A 15,752-nucleotide genomic window follows, 5' to 3' on the forward strand; every position below is an offset into this window, starting at 1 on the left:
CAGGGGAAATGTCCACAGGCTTCTTCATTCTCTGGGGAAGGTTGCAGCTAGCCCCTAGACTTGTGCTAAATCACAAGCTGGACCTTCAGGCAGCAGCTTATAATGTAAGCAATTAGAACACTTTCTGAGAAATGGGAATTTTTGCCTGCTTCCTCTGTGCTGAGCCCTTGGGAGATAGCTTTAGTGGGTGCTTGAATACTCACACCATTTCAAAACTGATTTTTTGATCATTTTAAGGTGGCCTGGGAGTGGTCCAGAGGAACAGGTGACAATCGGAGGATGGAAGGACAGAGCCAGGAGCCGGGAGCTGGGAACCATGCCACCCTGAGGGCCCATGCCCCCAGCACAGCTGCAGTCACTGCCACCACTGACCAGTGGGGTGGGAGGAGTGGGAGCTGCTACTATGGTCGCTGCCTCCTCCTGGGTGGAGGCCCTTTGCAGTGGACGAATGCAGCCCAGGACAAGTGTTTCATCACCTTAAATGGTTTTGAACCAATGAAGCTGAATTCTCTTAAAAAGACAGACAGCCCAGTGTGCGAATTATAGAGTTTGTGGACAAATTTGTAATGGGTGCATAGTGGTGTAATACCTGCAGACTCCTGAGAGTGCCCCTAAGTTCTTATAGGGCCTCTTTGCCTTCTGAATCAGAGATGTGCAAAATTCGATAAAGATTGGTCCATGTGGGGCTTCCCTGGTGGCACAGTGGTTGAGAGTCCGCCTGCCGATGCAGGAGACACAGGTTCGCGCCCTGGTCTGGGAAGATCCCACATGCCGTGGAGCAGCTAGGATCCATGGCTGCTGAGCCTGCGTGTCTGGAGCCTGTGCTCCGCAACGTGAGAGACCACAACAGTGAGAGGCCTGCGTAATGTAAAAAAAAAAAAAAAAGATTGGTCCTTGTGGATAAGCACAAAGTCAAGCGAAAGCAATTGGACAGAATTTGTGAAGGTATCCACCCCCAAATCATGAATGGCCTCTTCACCCCCACCCCCTGATGGCATTGTTCAACTGCAGAGACTGCACCAAGGATATACTGATCCTGAAAGACCTGGCCTTTTGTGATGCACAGTCCACTCAAGAGATCCACAAGAAGGTTTTAAACAAGGCTGTCGGTCCATTGATGTCACCACACCATCACCTTTACCACGGAGGACCTGGAGAAACTCAAGGCCCTGAGAATGATCATGTGGGTTAGGCAGCACTTATGACAACATCCACATCAAGGCTGCGGGCAAGCTCAGGATTGCCATGTGCAACTTCCCTTCCACGGCAATGGAAGAGATGGCCAATTCCAGCATTTGCCACATCCTCAGTTTGTACTACTGGAACATGTGACTGTGCCAGGTGCTGTGGGAAGGTGCATGGGTACAGAGCATCCAGCAGATTCAGGAGGTTGTCTCTGGAGCAGCCCGCATCCTTAGGAAGATGCTGAGCCTCATCCGCTTTAGTTGTGCAGACCAAGGGGTTGCTGTTTGAGCCAAAACCTATGGATTAATCTTCACATTTTATGATCCCTACATGCAGGATGGGATAGAGCTCTCCCTAGGTGTACAGAGGGTCTACACCCTGCAGGACTTACTGTATCAGAGCAACTGCAACTCCTTGCACTGTAGTCATAATGAACATAACCATCACCTCATCAGTGTCTTTACTATAAAGCAGATGAGGCAAGGTGCATTCAGAGTGTATGCGGTCTGATGTGGACTGGTGGATGAGAAAGCATTAGACCAAGACCTCAAGGAAGGCAAGATATGAGGGGTGGACCTCAACATTCATGAATCACAGCCTTCAGCTTTGCTCATGTTTCCTTAAGAAATGCACCCTAATCTCATTTGTATGCCCTACATGGCACAGTATAGTGAGCAAGCCTCACTAGAGCTGAGGGAAGCCACTGCCACCAACATCCGCCTGGCAATCACAAGTTGCATCCAAGAAAACTTAAGAAACTGTTTGAACAAGGAATTCTTTACCACAACAGCTCCCTGGTGAATAATAGATCAGCAAGCAGAAGCAAGAAGAACTACAATCCTGCAGCCTGTGGAACAAAAACCACATTCACAGAAAGACAGACAATATTAAAAGACAGAGGGCTATGTACCAGAAGAAGGAACAAGATAAAACCTCAGAAAAACAACTAAATGAAGTGGAGATAGGCAACCTTCCAGAAAAAGAATTCAGAAAAATGATAGTGAAAATGATCCAGGACCACAGAAAAACAATGGAGGCAAAGCTCGAGAAGATGCAAGCAATGTTGAACAAAGACCTAGAAGAATTAAAGAACAAACACACAGAGATGAACAATACAATACCTGAAATGAAAACTACACTACAAGGAATCAATAGCAGAATAACTGAGGCAGAAGAACAGATAAGTGACCTGGAAGACAGAATGGTGGAATTCACTGCTGTGGAACAGAATAAAGAAAAAAGAATGGAAAGAAATGAAGACAGCCTAAGAGACCTCTGGGAAAACATTAAACACAACAACATTTACATTATAGGGGTCCCAGAAGGAGAAGAGAGAGAGAAAGGACCAGAGAAAATATTTGAAGAGATTATAGTTGAAAACGTCCCTAACAAAGGAAAGGAAATAGCCACCCAAATCCAGGAAGCGCAGCAAATCCCATACAGGATAAACCCAAGGAGAAACATGCTGAGACAATAGTAATCAAACTGGTAGAAATTAAAGACAAAGAAAAATTATTGAAAGCAGCAAGGGAAAAACGAAAAATAACATACAATGGAATTCCCATAAGGTTAACAGCTGATTTCTCAGCAGAAACTCTACAAGCCAGAAGGGAGTGGCATGATATACTTAAAGTAATGAAAGGGAAGAATGTACAACCAAGATTACTCTACCCAGCAAGGATCTCATTCAGATTCAATGGAGAAATCAAAAGCTTTGCAGACAAGCAAAAGCTAAGAGAATTCAGCACCACCAAACCAGCTCTACAACAAATGCTAAAGGAACTTCTCTAGTCAGGAAACACAAGAGAAGAAAACGATCTACAAAAACAAACCCCAAACAATTAACAAAATGGTCATAGCAACAAACATATCGATAATTACCTTAAACGTGAATGGATTAAATGCTCCAACCAAAAGACACAGGCTTGCTGAATGGATACAAAATCAAGACCCATCTGTATGCTGTCTACAAGAGACCCACTTCAGACCTAGGGACACATACAAACTGAAAGTGAGGGGATGGAAAAAGATTTCCATGCAAATGGAAATCAAAAGAAAGCTGGAGTAGCTATACTCATATCAGATTAAATAGATGTAAAAAAAAAGAATGTTACATGAGACAAGGAAGGACACTACATAATGATCAATGGATCAGTCCAAGAAGAAGATGCAACAATTATAAATATATATGCACCCAACATTGGAGCACCTCAATACATAAGACAACTGCTAACAGCTATAAAAGAAGAAATCGAAAGTAACACAATAATAGTGGGGGACTTTAACATCTCACTTACACCAATGGACAGATCATCCAAAGTGAAAATAAATAAGGAAAGAGAAATTTTAAATGACACAATAGACCAGATATATTTAATTGATATTTATAGGACATTCCATACAAAACAGCAGATTACACTTTCTTCTCAAGTGTGCATGGAACATTCTCCAGGATAGATCACATCTGGGTCACAAACCAAGCCTCAGTAAACTTTAAAAAATTGAAATCATATGAAGAATCTTTTCTGACCACAATGCTATGAGAATAGAAATGAATTACAGGGAATAAACGTAAAAAACACAAACACATGAAGGCTAAACAATACGTTACTAAACAACCAAGAGATCACTGAAGAAATCAAAGAGGAAAACAAAAAATACCTAGAGACAAATGACAATGAAAACACGATGATCCAGAACCTATGGGATGCAGCAAAAGCAGTTCTAAGAGAGAAGTTTATAGCCATACAAGCCTATCTCAAGAAAAAAGAAAAATCTCAAATAAACAATCAAACCTTATACCTAAAGGAACTAGAGAAAGAAGAACAAACAAAACCCAAACTTGGCAGAAGGAAAGAAATCATAAAGCTGAGAGCAGAAATAAATGAAATAGAAACAAAGAAAACAATAGCAAAGATCAATAAAACTAAAAGCTGGTTCTTTGAGAAGATAAACAAAATTGATAAACCACTAGCCAGACTCAGCAAGAAAAAGAGGGAGAGGACTCAAATCAATAAAATTAGAAATGAAAAAGGATAAGTTACAAAAGACACTGCAGAAATACAAAGCATCCTAAGAGACTACTACAAGCAACTCTATGCCAATAAAATGAACAACCTGGAAGAAATGGACAAATTCTTAGAAAGGTATAACCTTCCAAGACCAAACCAGGAAGAAACAGAAAATATGAACAGACCAATCATAAATAATGAAATTGAAACGGTGATTAAACATCTTCCAACAAACAACAGTCCAGGACCAGATGGCTTCACATGTGAATTCTATCAAACATTAAGAGAAGAGCTAACATCCATCCTTCTAAACTCTTGAAAAAAATTGCAGAGGAAGGAACACTCCCAAACTCATTCTATGAGGCCATAATCACACTGATATCAAGACCAGACAAAGACACTACAAAAAAAGAAAATTACAGACCAATATCACTGATGAATATAGATGCAAAAATTCTCAACAAAATACTAGCAAACAGAATCCAACAACACAGTAAAAGGACCATACACCATGATCAAGTGCAATTTATCCCAGGGATGCAAGGATTCTTCAATATATGCATATCAATCAATGTGATACACCATATTAACAAATTGAGGAATAAAAACCATATGATCATCTCAATAGATGCAGAAAAACCTTCTGACAACATTCAACACCCATTTATGATAAAAAAAATCTCCAGGAAGTAGGCATAGAGTGATGCTACCTCAACATTATGAAGGCCATATACGACAAACCCACAGCAAACATCATTCTCAATGGTGAAAAACTGAAAGCATTTCCTCTAAGATCAGGAACGAGACAAGGATGTCCACTCTCACCACTATTATTCAACATAATTTTGGACGTCCTAGCCACAGCAATCAGAGAATAAAAAGAAATAAAAGGAATACAAATTTAAAAGAAGAAGTAAAAGGATGTCACTGTTTGCAGTTGACATGATATTATACATAGAGAATCCTAGAAATGCCACCAGAAAACTACTAGAGTTAATCAATGAATTTGGTAATGTTTCAGGATAAAAAATTAATGCACAGAAATCTCTTGCATTCCTATACACTAATGATGAAAAATCTGAAAAACTAATTATGGAAACACTCCCATTTACCACTGCAACAAAAAGAATAATATACCTAGGAATAAACCTACCTAGGGAAATAAGAGACCTGTATGCAGAAAATTATAAGACACTGATGAAAGAAATTAAAGATGAAACCAACAGATGGAGAGATACACTATTTTCTTAGATTGGAAGAATCAATATTGTGAAAATGACTATACTACCTAAAGCAATCTACAGATTCAATGCAATCCCTATCAAATTACCAATGGGATTTTTTACGGAACTAGAACAAATCATCTTAAAATTTGTATGTAGACACCAAAGACCCCGAATAGCCAAAGGAGTCTTGAGGGAAAAAAACGGAGCTGGGGGAAATCACACTCCCTGACTTCAGACTATACTACAAAGCTACAGTAATCAAGACAATATGGTACTGACACAAAAACAGAAATATAGATCAATGGAACAAGACAGAAAGCCCAGAGATAACCCCAGGCACCTGTGGTCAACAAATAGATGACAAAGGAGGCAAAGATATACAATGGAGAAAAGACACTCTCTTCAATAAGTGGTGCTGGGAAAACTGGACAGGTACATGTAAAAGAATGAAATTAGAAGACTCCCTGACATCATACACAAAAATAAACTCAAAATGGATTCTAGACATAAATGTAAGACCAGACACTATAAATCTCTTAGAGGAAAACATAGGAAGAACACTCTTTGACATAAATTACAGCAAGATCTTTTTAGATCCACCTCCTAGGGTAATGGAAATAAGAGCAAAAATAAACAAATGTGAACTAATGAAACTTAAAAGCTTTTGCACAGCAAAGGAAACCATAAACAAGACAAAAAAACCCTCACAATGGGAGAAAACATTTGCAAACAAATCAATGGACAAAGAATTAATCTCCAAAATATATAAACAGCTCATGCAGCTAAATATTAATGAAACAAATAACCCAATACAAAAATGGGCAGAAGACCTAAATAGACATTTCTCCAAAGAAGACATACAGATGGCCAAGAAGCACATGAAAAGCTGCTCAACATCACTAATTATTAGATAAATGCAAATCAAAACTACAATGAGGTATCACCTCACAACAGTTAGGATGGGCATCATCAGAAAATCTAGAAACAACAAATTCTGGAGAGGGTGTGGAGAAAAGGGAACCCTCTTGCACTGTTGGTGGGAATGTAAATTGATACAGCCACTATGGAAAACAGTATGGAGGTGCCTTAAAAACTAAATATAGAATTACCATATGATCCAGCAAACCCACTACTGCGCATATACCCAGAGAAAACCATAATTGAAAAAGACACATGCACCCCAATGTTCATTGCAGCACTATTTACAATAGCCTGGTCATGGAAGCAACCTAAATGCTGATCAACAGATGAATGGATAAAGAAGATGTGGTACATATATACAATGGAATATTACTCAGCTATAAAAAAGAAAGAAATTGAGTCATTTGTTGAGACGTGGATTGATCTAGAGACTGTCATACAGAGTGAAGGAAGTCAGAAAGAGAAAAACAAATATCGCATATTAACGCATGTATATGGAACCTAGAGAAATGGTACAGATGAACTGGTTTCTAGGACAGAAGTTGAGACACAGATGTAGAGAACAAACATATGGACACCATGGGGGCAAAGCCAAGGTGGATTGGGGATGGTGGTGTGCTGAATTTGGTGATTGCAATTGACATGTATACCCTGATGTGTATAAAATTGATGACTTATAAGAACCTGCAGTATAAAAAAACAACAACAAAAAACAACTAATACTAAAATAATAATAATAATAAATAATAGATCAGCAAGCAATTCATGCAGAGCTCAATGGTGCCACATACAGATACCCACCAAGCATCCTGGCCATGGCTCTGCGAGGACTTCCTGCAGCCATGGAAGGGACTATCCTTGGAGAAATCCCAGTGACCCATAACCTCCTCACACTGGCACACCCTTCCCAAGCTCCCTCTTACAACCCGCCCACAATACATGGGGACAATTGAGAATACCGTAATGAGGAATAGCATAGAATGACGAAAGGTAATCATTCAGATACACTTGGGACCAAGAGACAGTCAAAAATAGATGAATAGAAAAGGAATGTGACAGTCTTTTTAACTGTTTCTGGATATTTGCATCATGGGTTGCAGTGTTAAAACTACAAAAGAGCTAGAGGCCAAGAGGTGGGAAAACTGAATATGTGGTCTGCTTACTGAGGCACTGAAAAAGACTAGGATGTGATTTATTAAGGACCAACTTCTGTTATTGTGTGTTGTTTTTTTATCTGTGCATCAAATCACAAAAAATAAATAGATTTTTTTCTCTTTATCAGTCCCTTGGTCACAGCAGGTCCAGAACACCTGGCTCTAGAATGTTGCCTTAAGAGTTCCAAACATCAGGAGGAGGGTAAGATGGCGGAAGAGTAACACGCAGAGATCACCTTCCTCCCCACAGATACACCAGAAATACATCTACACGTGGAAGAACTCCTACAGAACACCTACTGAACGCTGGCAGAGGACGTCAGACCTCCCAAAAGGCAAGAAACTACCCACGTACCTGGGTAGGGCAAAAGAAAAAAACAAAAAACAGAGACAAAAGAATAGGGACGGGACCTGCACCAGTGGGAGGGAGCTGTGAAGGAGGAAAAGTTTCCACACACTAGGAAGCCCCTTTGCGGGCAGAGACTGCGTGTGGCGGATGGAGGGAGCTTCGGGGCTCTGGAAAGGAGCACAGCAAGAGGGGTGTGGAGGGCAAAGTGGGAAGATTCCTGCACAGAGGATCGGTGCCGACCGGCACTCACCAGCCCAAGAGGCTTGTCTGCTCACACACCAGGGCAGGCGGGGCTGCGAACTGAGGCTCGGGCTTTGGTCGGAGCAAAGGGAGAGGACAGGGGTTGGCGGAGTGAACACAGCATGAAGGGGTTAGTGCACCACAGCTAGCCAGGAGGAAGTCCAGGAAAAGGTCTGGAACTGCCGAAGAGGCAAGAGACTTTTTCTTCCCTCTTTGTTTCCTGGTGCGCGAGGACAGGGGATTAAGAGGGCTGCTTAAAGGAGCTCCAGAGAAGGGCGAGAGCCCCGGCTAAAAGTATGGGCCCCAGAGACGGGCAGGAGACACTAAGGCTGCTGCTGCCACCAAGAAGCCTGTGTGCGAGCACAGGTCACTATCCACACCACCCTTCTGGGGAGGCTGTGCAGCACGCCACTGCCAGGTTCCCGGGATCCAGGGACAACTACCCCAGGAGAACACATGGCAAGCCACAGGCTGGTGCAACATCACGCTGGCCTCTGCTGCCGCTGGCTCACCCCGCACTCCGTGCCCCTCCCTCCCCCGATCTGAGTGAGCCAGAGCCCCCGAATCAGCGGCTCCTTTAACCCCGTCCTGTCTGATCGGAAAAACAGAGGCCCTCCAGCGACCTACAGACAGAGGCAAGGCCAAATCCAAATCTGAGCCCCTGGGAGATGTGAGAACAAAGAAGTGAAAGGGAAATCTCTCCCAGCAGCCCCAGAAGCAACGCATTATAGCTCCACAATCAACTTGATGTACCCTGCATCTATGGAATACATGAATAGACAGTGAATCATCCCATATTGAGGAGTTGGACTTTGAGAGCAAGACTTAGGATTTTTTCCCCTTTTCCTCTTTTTGTGAGTGTGTATGTGTTGCTTCTGTGTGAGATTTTGTCTGTATAGCTTTGCTTCCATGATTTGTCCTAGGGTTCTATCAGTCCGTTTTGTTTTTTAATTTTTTTCTTAATAATTAATTTTAATTTTAATAACTTTATTTTACTTTATCTTCTTCCTTTCTTTCCTTTCTTTCTTTCTTTCTTTCTTTCTTTCTTTCTTTCTTTCTTTCTTTCTTTCTTTCTTTCTTTCTTTCTTTCTTTCCTTCCTTCCTTCCTTCCTTCCTTCCCTCCATTAGATAACAAATCATCCCAAATTGAGGAGGTGGACTTTGAGAGCAAGAATTATGATTTTTCCCCTTTTCCTCTTTTTGTGAGTGTGTATGTGTGCTTCTGTATGAGATTTTGTCTTTATACCTTTGTTTCCACAGTTTTTCCTAAGGTTCTATCTGTCTGCTTATTTTTCTTAATAATTATTTTTTTTAATTTAATAACTTTATTATATTTTACTCTATTGTATTTTACTTTATCTTCTTTCCTTCTTTCTTTTTTCCTTCCTTCCCTCCTTCTTTCCTTCCTTCCTTCCTCCCGCCATCCCTCCCTCCATCCCTCCCTCCCTCCTTTCTTTCTTTCTTTCCTCCTTTCCTTCTTTTCTTCTTTCTTTCTTTCTTCCTTCCTTCCTTCCTTTCTTTCTTTGTTTCTTTCTTGCTTGCTTCCTCTACGAATTCTTTCTCTCTACTTTTTCTCCCTTTTATTCTGAGCCATGTGGATTAAATTCTCTTGGTGCTGCAGCCAGGAGTCAGTGCTGTGCCTCTGAGGTGGGAGAGCCAACTTCAGGACACTGGTCAACAAGACACCTCCCAGCTCCACATAATGTCAAATGGTGAAAAGCTCCCAGAGATCTCCATCTCAATGCCAGCACCCAGCTTCACACAACGACCAGCAAGCTACAGTGCTGGACACCCTGTGCAAATAAAACTAGCAAAATAGGAGCACAACCCCACCCATTAGCCGAGAGGCTGACTAAAATCACAATAAGTCCACAAACACCCCTAAAACACACCATCAGACGTGAACCTGCCCACCAGAGAGACAAGATAAAGCCTCATCCACCAGAACACAGGCACTAGTCCCCTCCACCAGGAAGACTACACAACCCACTGAACCAACCTTAGCCACTGAGGACAGACACCAAAAACTACGTACCTGCAGCCTGAAAAAGGAAACCCCAAACACAGTAAGATAAGCAAAATGAGAATACAGAAAAACACACCACAGATGAAGGAGCAAGATAAAAACCCAACAGACCTAAAAATGAAGAGGAAATAGGAAGTCTACCTGAAAAAGAATTCAGAATAATGATAGTAAAGATGATCCAAAATCTTGGAAATACAATAGACAAAATGCAAGAAACATATAACAAGAACCTAGAAGAACTAAAGATGAAACAAACAACAATGAACAACACAATAAATGAAATGAAAAATACTCTAGATGGGATCAATAGCAGAATAACTGAGACAGAAGAACGGATAAGTGACCTGGAAGATAAAATAGTGGAAATAACTACTGCAGAGCAGAATAAAGAAAAAAGAATGCAAAGAACTGAGGACAGTCTCAGAGACCTCAGTGACAACATTAAACACACCAACATTCGAATTATAGGGGTTCCAGAAGAAGAAGAGAAAAAGAAAGGGGCTGAGAAAATATTTGAAGAGATTATTGTTGGAAACTTCCCTAATATGGGAAAGCAAATAGTTAATCAAGTCCAGGAAGCACAGAGAGTCCCATACAGGATAAATACAAGGAGAAATACGCCAAGACACATATTAATCAAACTGTCAAAAATTAAATACAGAGAAAGCGTATTAAAAGCAGCAAGGGGGTGGGGACGAGGGGAAGATGGCAGAAGAGTAAGATGTGGAGATTACCTTGCTCCCCACAGATACACCAGAAATATATCTACACGTGGAACAACTCCTACAGAACACCTACTGAATGCTGGCAGAAGACCTCAGACCTCCCAAAAGGCAAGAAACCCCCCACGTACCTGGGTAGGGCAAAAGAAAGAAAGAAAAAACAGAGACAAAAGAGTAGGGACGGGACCTGCACCAGTGGGAGGGAACTCTGAAGGAGGAAAAGTTTCCACACACTAGGAAGCCCCTTCGCGGGCAGAGACTGTGGGTGGTGGAGCTGGGGAGCTTCGGAGCCACAGAGGAGAGCACAGCAACAGGGGTACGGAGGGCAAAGCAGGGAGATTCCCGCACAGAGGATAGGTGCCGACCTGCACTCACCAGCCCTAGAGGCTTGTCTGCTCACCCACCGGGGCGGGTGGGGCTGCGAGCAGGGAGAGGACTGGGGTTGGCGGCGTGAACACAGCCTTAAGGCGTTAGTGCACCACGCGGGCCTTGAGGGTGTCCAGGGAAAGGTGTGGAGCTGCCAAAGAGGCAAGAGACTTTTTCTTCCCTCTTTGTTTCCTGGTGCACGAGGAGAGGGGATTAAGAGTGCTGTTTAAAGGAACTTCAGAGACGGGCATGAGCACTGGCTAAAAGCACAGAAGAGAACCGAGAACAGTCTCAGGGAGCTCTGGCACAACATGAAATGCACCAACATTCGAATTATAGGGGTTCCAGAAGAAGAAGAGAAAAAGAAAGGGACTGAGAAAATATTTGAAGAGATTATAGTTGAAAAATACCTATATATGGGAAATGAAATAGGTAATCAAATCCTGGAAGCACAGACGGTCCCATACAGGATAAATCCAAGGAGAAATATGCCAAGACACATATTAATCAAACTCAAAAATTAAATACAAAGAAAGCATATTAAAAGCAGCAAGGGAAAAACAACAAATAATACACAAGGGAATCCCCATAAGGTTAACAGCTGATCTTTCATCAGAAACTCTGCAAGCCAGAAGGGAGTGGCAGGACATACTGAAAGTGATGAAGGAGAAAAACCTGCAACCAAGATTACTCTACCCAGCAAGGATCTCATTCAGATTTGATGGAGATACTAAAACCTTTACAGACAAGCAAAAGCTGAGAGAGTTCAGCACCACCAAAACAGCTTTAAAACAAATGCTAAATGAACTTCTCTAGGCAAGAAACACAAGACAAGGAAAAGACCTACAATATTGAACCCAAAACAATTTAGAAAATGGGAATAGGAACATACATATCGATAATTACCTTAAATGTAAATGGACTAAATGCTCCCACCAAAAGACACAGATTGGCTGAATGGATACAAAAACAAGACCCAAATATATGCTGTCTACAAGAAACCCACTTCAGACCTAGGAACACATACAGACTAAAAGTAAGGGGATGTAAAAATATATTCCATGCAAATGGAAACCAAAAGAAAGCTGGAGTAGCAATTCTCATATCAGACAAAATAGACTTTAAGATAAAGACTATTAGAAGAGACAAAGAAGGACAGTACATAATGAACAAGGGATCGATCCAAGAAGAAGATATAACAATTGTAAATATTTATGCACCCAACATAGGAGCACCTCAATACATAAGGCAAACACTAACAGCCATAAAAGGGGAAATCGACAGTAACATATTCATAGTAGGGGACTTAAACACCCCACTTTCACCCATGGACAGATCATCCAAAATGAAAATAAATAAGGAAACACAAGCTTTAAATGATACATTAAACAAGATGGACTTAATTGATATTTATAGGACATTCCATCCAAAAACAACAGAATACACTTTCATGTCAAGTGCTCATGGAACATTCTCCAGGATAGATCATATCTTGGGGCACAAATCAAGCCTCGGTAAATTTAAGAAAATTGAAATTTTATCAAGTATCTTTTCCGACCACAATGCCATGAAACTAGATATCAATTACAGAAAAAGATCTGTAAAAAATACAAACACATGGACGCTAAACAATACACTACTTAATAACGAAGTGGTCACTGAAGAAATCAAAGAGGAAATCAAAAAATACCTAGAAACAAATGACAATGGAGACACGACAACCCAAAACCTATGGGATGAAGCAAAAGCACTTCTAAGAGGGAAGTTTATAGCAATACAAGCCCATCTTAAGAAACAGGAAACATCGCGATTAAACAACATAACCTTGCACCTAAAGCAATTTGAGAAAGAACAAAAACCCTCAAATTTAGCAGAAGGAAAGAAATCATCAAAATCAGATCAGAAATAAATGAAAAAGAAATGAAGGAAACAATAGCAAAGATCAGTAAAACTAAAAGCTGGTTCTTTGAGAGAATAAACAAAATTGATAAACCATTAGCCAGACTCATCAAGAAAAAAAGGGCAAAGACTCAAATCAATAGAATTATAAATGAAAAAGGAGAAGTACCAACTGACACTGCAGAAATACAAAAGATCATGAGAGATTACTACAAGCAACTCTATGCCAATAAAATGGACAACCTGAAAGAAATGGACAAATTCTTAGAAATGCACAACCTGCCAAGACTGAATCAGGAAGAAATAGAAAATATGACAGATCAATCACAAGCATTGAAATTGAAACTGTGATTAAAAATCTTCCAACAAACAAAAGCCCAGGACCAGATGGCTTCACAGGCAAATTCTATCAAACATTTAGAGAAGAACTGTCACGTATCCTTCTCAACCTCTTCCAAAATATAGCAGAGGGAGGAACACTCCCAAATTCATTCTACAAGGCCACCATCACCTTGATACCAAAACCAGACAAGGATGTCACAAAGTAAGAAAACTACAGACCAATATCACTGATGAACATAGATGCAAAAATCCTCAACAAAATACTAGCAAACAGAATCCAACAGCACAGTAAAAGGATCATACACCATGATCAAGTGAGGTTTATTCCAGGAATGCAAGGATTCTTCAATACACGCAAATCAATCAATGTGTTAAACCATATTAATAAATTGAAGAAGAAAAACCATATGATCATCTCAATTGATGCAGAGAAAGCTTTTGACAAAATTCAACACCCATTTATGATAAAAACCCTGCAGAAAGTAGGCACAGAGGAACTTTCCTCAACATAATAAAGGGCATATATGTCAAACCCACAGCCAACATCATTCTCAATGGTGAAAAACTGAAAGCATTTCCACGGAGATCAGGAACAAGACAAGGTCGCCCACTCTCACCAATCTTATTCAACATAGTTTTAGAAGTCTGAGCCACAATAATCAGAGAAGAAAAGGAAATAAAAGGAATCCAAATTGAAAAAGAATAAGTAAAGCTGTCACTCTTTGCAGATGACATGATATTATACATAGAGAATCCTAAAGATGCTACCAGAAAACTACTAGAGCTAATCAATGAATTTGGTAAAGTAGAAGGATACAAAGTTAATGCACAAAATACTCTGGAATTCCTATACACTAATGATGAAAAATCTGAAAGTGAAATCAAGAAATGACTCCCATTTACCATGGCAACTGAAAGAATAAAATATCTAGGAATAAACCTACCTAAGGAGACAAAAGACCTGTATGCAGAAAATTATAAGATACTGATGAAAGAAATTAAAGATGATATAAATGATGGAGAGATATACTATGTTATTTGATTGGAAGAATCAACATTGTGAAAATGACTCTACTAACCAAGGCAATGTATAGATTCAATGCAATCCCTATCAAACTACCACCGGCATTTTTCACAGAACTAGAACAAAAGATTTCACAATTTGTATGCAAACACAAAAGACCCCGAATAGCCAAAGCAATCTTGACAATGAAAAACGGAGCTGGAGGAATTAGGCCCCCTGACTTCAGACTATACTAAAAAACGACAGTAATCAAGACAGTATGGTACTGGCACAAAAACAGAAAGATAGATCAATGGAACAGTATAGAAAGCCCAGAGATAAACTCACGCACATATGGTCACGTTATCTTTGATAAAGGAGGCAGGAATGTACAGTGGAGAAAGGAGAGCCTCTTCAATAATTGGTGCTCAGAAAACTGGATAGGTACATATAAAAGTATGAGATTAGATCACTCCCTAACACCATACACAAAAGTAAGCTCAAAATGGATAAAAGACCTAAATGTAAGGACAGAAACTACCAAACTCTTAGAGGAAATCATAGGCAGAACACTCTATGACATAAATCACAGCAAGATCGTTTTTGACCAACCTCCTAGAGAAATGGAAATAAATTAAAAATAAACAAATGGGACCTAATGAAACTTCAAAGCTTTTGCACAGCAAAGGAAACCATAAACAAGACCAAAAGACAACCCTCAGATTGGGAGAAAAAATTTGCAAATGAAACAACTGACAAAGGATTAATCTTCAAAATTTACAAGCAGCTCATGCAGCTCAATAACAAAGAAACAAACAACCCAATCCAAAAATGGGCAGAAACCTAAATAGACATTTCTCCAAAGAAGATATACAGACTGCCAACAAACACATGAAAGAATGCTCAACATCATTAATCATTAGAGAAATGCAAATCAAAACTCTAATGAGATATCATCTCACACCAGTCAGAATGGCTATCATCAAAAAATCTAGAAACAATAAATGCTGGAGAGGGTGTGGAGAAAAGGGAGCCCTCTTGCACTGCTGGTGGGAATGTGAATTTGCGTAGCCACTATGGAGAACAGTATGGAGGTTCCTTAAAGAACTACAAATAGAACTACCATATGACCCAGCAATCCCACTACTGGACATATACCCTGAGAAAACCATAATTCCAAAAGAGTCATGTACCAAAATGTTCATTGCAGCTCTATTTACAATAGCCCAGAGATGGAAACAACCTAAGTGTCCATCATCGGATGAATGAATAAAGAAGATGTGCCACATATATACAATGGAATATTAG

The 15,752-nt window shown here is 40.3% G+C and overlaps 1 pseudogene; it reads left to right on the forward strand.

Annotated features, from left to right (window-relative positions):
* Positions 1-279: 279 nt before the first annotated feature.
* Positions 280-7,317, forward strand: LOC101283268 (C-terminal-binding protein 2-like; annotated as a pseudogene).
* The last annotated feature ends 8,435 nt before the right edge of the window (positions 7,318-15,752 follow it).

Source organism: Orcinus orca, chromosome X (genome assembly GCF_937001465.1).
Source record: "Orcinus orca chromosome X, mOrcOrc1.1, whole genome shotgun sequence".
Lineage (NCBI taxonomy): Eukaryota > Metazoa > Chordata > Mammalia > Artiodactyla > Delphinidae > Orcinus > Orcinus orca.